Raw genomic sequence first — 4,944 nt, 5'->3', positions numbered from 1 at the left:
TTTCATAATCACTTGGTGACAGCCATTTGACTTTATGTATCTTCCACACAATACACTCAGATAATATTTTGGACCTTCCAAACCTCACCTTTGGTTCTGTCACCATGTATAAAATCTACATCCCTGTCTTTCCTTTTAAGGCAGGCTTTGATGTTAATTTTAAAATGATTTCACCTGCTTTAAGTCAGGTTTTCTCAAACTTTAATGTCAAGATTATGATTTATTAGGTGTAAAATTTTGTAGTTCTCACAAGCTCCCAGGTGATGTTGATGATGCTTATCTTGGGGCCACACTTTGAATAGCAAGGAATTAGGTTATGAGGGTATCAAAATGTGTCCCTAAAATACCAGTGGAAATCACCAGGAAATTAACACTGAGTATAAATGTCAAATGAATTTTACTTTTCCAGGGTTGCCAAAGATTTATTCATTTGTTCAAGAAATACTTATCAAGAGCTTACAATATGCTAGGTATTGTTCTAATAAAAGAAAAGATAATTTTTTTTTTTACTTTCATTAGTGTCATTATAATAAAACAAAGCACCAAATTTGTGCTTACCCTGAAGTCACTGTTGATATGCCCAAGCAAGTTGCTTGCTAATACATTTTGGGCACAGATTATATATATTGAAAGAACTTTACTAGGAACAGACTCTTTTTCTGTGTCAATATATTGATTGAGTTCTCAGAATTTTTAAATGCTTCTGGACACGACTTTTAGTAAAATGTTGCATCAAAATAAGTGGTTTTACCAATTAAATAAGTGGAAAGACATGTTTTACTTTTTAGTCCACAGACGAAACACAGCTCATGTTGTATGGTACTTGAGTTTGTTAAATGTGCATAGACTGCTTTGTGCAATCCATGTGATCTTTTGTGATATAAGCGAGGTCAGGTTGACCTACAAAATAACAGATATTGCTGAATGTCAACCAGAAAGAATGAGGTGAATTATTCAGTGCTGTTTTTCTTCATTGCAAGGGCAACAATGTCAGCATTTATGAACCCAATGAGATGCTAACTTGATAAATAACCTGGGAGTTAACAGCAAATGTCTAATTGACAGCAAGAGAGAGAAGTTTGCTGAGCCTTGAAGCTCTCTTAACACATCCTTAGTGTAGTTTTTTAGCTATCAGTTGGTGTCTGTGAAAAAAATAGCAGTCATGAGATTGCAACACTGATTGCCCCAGCCTCTTCTTTCAGTTAATGACATGTCGAAAGTTCAAGACCTAAGTTATTGGTGGAACTATAAGATCCAAAAGAATACCACTTGCGGGAATACAGTCTTTATTAAAACTTATACACAATCATGCTATCAAGATCATATTTTGCATGCATTTACTAGTTCACTATGATTTATTTAAACATGAATATCTTTTTATCACCTAAAGTATAAGTTACTTGTGAGCACAAATAATGCCACGTGTTTCTCCACTGTGTCCATATATAACCTTGTTCATTATTAGTGCTCAGAAGTGCTGGGTGAGTCATAATAGGACACAATCTGCACACTTATTTTCTTTATTAGCATCACATTTTCTCTGTTTATTCTAAAGGGATTTCCTTGGCCTTCTTCTTGCCTTCCTGATAATGGCTGAATTAGAAAATTAGACACTTAAAGAATTTTGGATAAATTCCCATTATTCTACAACTGACTTTTCTAGAAAGACAAATAAGTGTCACTTACATAAACTGTCTGGGTAGTCCAAACCCTGATCATCAGTGTTGAGAATTCAGAAGGAGAATTGAACTCCATCAACACTGGTTTCAGGAGGACCAAAAACGTACTCTTCAGTGCCCCCTCAATTGCTTATATTCTATGAGACTAAAGAATTAATATATCTGGATATAACTTTGCAAAGTTTTCCTTGAAAAATCACCCACACCCTCATGATTATATTACTTAACATAATTATCCTATATGGTGAAAGAACTAGGGAATTGAAGATGTTTTCAAGGAATATTATCCATGAATATTCTGGCTATAATGGAAATGATTCTAAATATAGAACCTAGCCTCATAGTATTAAAAGTGTATCTTATTCTGACCACCTCTAGACCCAACTGCTTGTTGTATACATCTCTAATGTTCACCTAGCATTGCACACCAGGCACTGTGCTGAGAACTTTATGTGTGTGAATTCACTTCATCTTCATGAAGAGCCTAAATAGTTAAGTATAATTTTTGTGCCAATTTACAGATGAGGAATCAGTGGTACAGGGAGATGTTAAGGCATTTTCTCAAGGAAACTCAATCAGTATGCACAAAAGGGATTCAAATCCAGATTAACCTAACTCTAGAGTATATTTTGCTGCATGCAAGTCCTATCCTATTGAAAGAGCAGTTAACATAAGTCTACTCTCAAAACAATAGCAATGGGGATTTTGAACAGGTAAACACTACTTCCTATCCTGACTTGAGTCCAACAGGTCAGATTCTCCTTGTGCTTCATGATTTTACATAGTTGAATCATAATATAAATGCAATATTTAATTCTATGTTCTTCACTTGGCTTTATACAGTAGCAATTTTCCTTCTTGTGTAGTCTTACAGCTTGCAAAATTTTTGTCTACTTAATGTTGATGTGAATTATGCAAACATTTAAATATAGAGTTTTCTTTCCTCCCCCTCCTCTTTTTCTTTTAGTATATCTGAAATGGCTATCTTGTTATATGTAGCTAACCTGTCTTCCCTCCCTCCCTCCCTCCCTCCCTCCCTCCCTCCCTCCCTCCCTCCCTCCCTCCCTCCCTCCCTCCCTTCCTTCCTTCCTTCCTTCCTTCCTTCCTTCCTTCCTTCCTTCCTTCCTTCCTTCCTTTTTTTCTTCCTTCCCTGCCTCCTCCCCCTTCTTCCATCTCCCTTACACCTTCTCTCTCTCTCTCTCTCTCTCTCTCATTCTTCCTTAGGATATATTGTGAGACATGATCAAAGAAAAAGAATATTTTGCAATATTTGAAACTTCTTGCAAAATTATTTATAAAAAATGTTGTACTAATATATACTAAAATTAGCAATCTATGAACCATTATTTTCAATCTATGAACCATCATCCATACCAGAATTGTTCATTATAAATTTAAATAGTTTGCCCTGGCCGGTTTGGCTCAGCGGTTAGAGCATTGGCCTGCGGTCCGGAGAGACCGGGGTTCAGTTCCCGCTAAGGGCATGTACCTCGGTTGCAGTTTGTCCCCGGCCCTGGTTGGTTGTGCAGGTGGCAGCCACTCGATGTGTCCCTTTCACATCAATGTTTCTCTCTCTCTCTGTTCCTCTCTCTCTCTCCCACTCTACCTGAACAAAAAATGGAAAAATGCCCTCGGGTGAGGATGATAAAAATAAATAAATAGAAATAAATAAATAAATAAATAAATAAATAAATAAATAAATAAATAGTAGAATGTTTCCACATTAGCAAAAATTCCACCTTTCTGGGAAGGTTTCTTTTAGAGATTTTTATCTCTTGTATTGTTAGAGAAATTAATCTTTTGATAATTAAAAAGATGATCAATATACTTCTCTTTTTAGAGATAGATTACCAAAATCAATTTATATTCCACCATCCATATCCACCCAAGAGCTATGAGACATATTGCTGTATCTGTCAAGATATCCCTTTTGCTTGTCCACTGCTATATAAGTCTAGGAAGAGATTCCCCTGGGGTAGAATTTTTCTTCTTTTTTCTTTTTTACCACAGGCTGAATTTGCATTCAGAGGTTCCCATTTCTTTCTCTTGATGTTACCCAATAGATACCACAAAGTAACTGGTGGTAGAAAAACTCTTGCGGCTCTAATTATAAGAAGTGCAATAACCCCCAAAGAACATGGTGTATTGTTACGTGCAGAATAATCAGCAACTGGTACAAATTCAGTTACATGTATCTCCCCTTTTGAATAAGTTTTTATTTATTGATTAAAGAGAGAGAGAGAGAAATCAATTTGTTGTTCTACTTATTTATGCATTTATTGGTTAATTCTTGTATTTGCCCTGACCAGGGATCAAACCCACAACCTCAGTGTATGGGGCAATAGTCTAACCCACTGAGCCACACAGCCAGGGACACACATTTTCCCTCTGATGAAGTTCTAGGTAAGGAGGAGGATGGATGATGGTGGAGCAAGGCTAAAAACTCTTTTTTTTTTTTTTTTTAATAAACAGTATCACCAGTTATCTATTCAAAACTTATTTGTGGATAATGTTTTGTTTTTTTAATTTTGAGAAACTTTTTTTATTTTGAAACACTTAGAATTTATAGGCAAATGATAAGACTAATACAATGAACACTAGAGTCTTTATCTACATCCACTAATGTTAATCTTTTGCCATATTCACTCCATCCCATTTTGTTTCTATTACATTTCCGCAGCACCTGTTGAGAGTAAGTTGCATCTTATCACTTTACTTACCCTTAAATACTTGAGCATATCTATATCCTAATAATAAGACATTCTGCTGCACAACCACAGTACACTCCAGAAAATTTATTATTTTCTTACTGTCTAACGACTCATTGTCTAGTTATTAATACTAATGTCTAATGTACAGTTCATACCCAAATTTTTCTGATTGTCCCAATGACTCTATAACTTTGTTCTTTTGAATCTAGTGATCTATCAAGAATCATGTATCTTATTTAGTCTGCTTTAATCTAGAACAGTCTCTCGGTTTTTAAAAAAATTGTTTTCTTTATTGATTTAGAGAGAGAGCGGAAGTGAGAGGGAGAGTTAGATAGAAACATTGATGAGAGAGAACATTGATTGGGTGCCTCCTGCGTGCCCCCACCCCCCGGGAATTGGGCCCACAACCTGGGCATGTGTCCTGACTGGGAACTGAGCTGGCAACCTCTTGGTGCATGGGTCGACACTCAACCACTGAGCCATACCAGCCAGACATCTCAATCTTTTCTTTAAATTTTTCATGACATTGCTATATTTGAAAATTCTACACCTCT

The sequence above is a fragment of the Molossus molossus genome, unplaced genomic scaffold (genome assembly GCF_014108415.1).
Source record: "Molossus molossus isolate mMolMol1 unplaced genomic scaffold, mMolMol1.p scaffold_m16_p_1, whole genome shotgun sequence".
Classification (NCBI taxonomy): domain Eukaryota; kingdom Metazoa; phylum Chordata; class Mammalia; order Chiroptera; family Molossidae; genus Molossus; species Molossus molossus.
Note: the sequence above shows the minus strand (reverse complement) of the source record.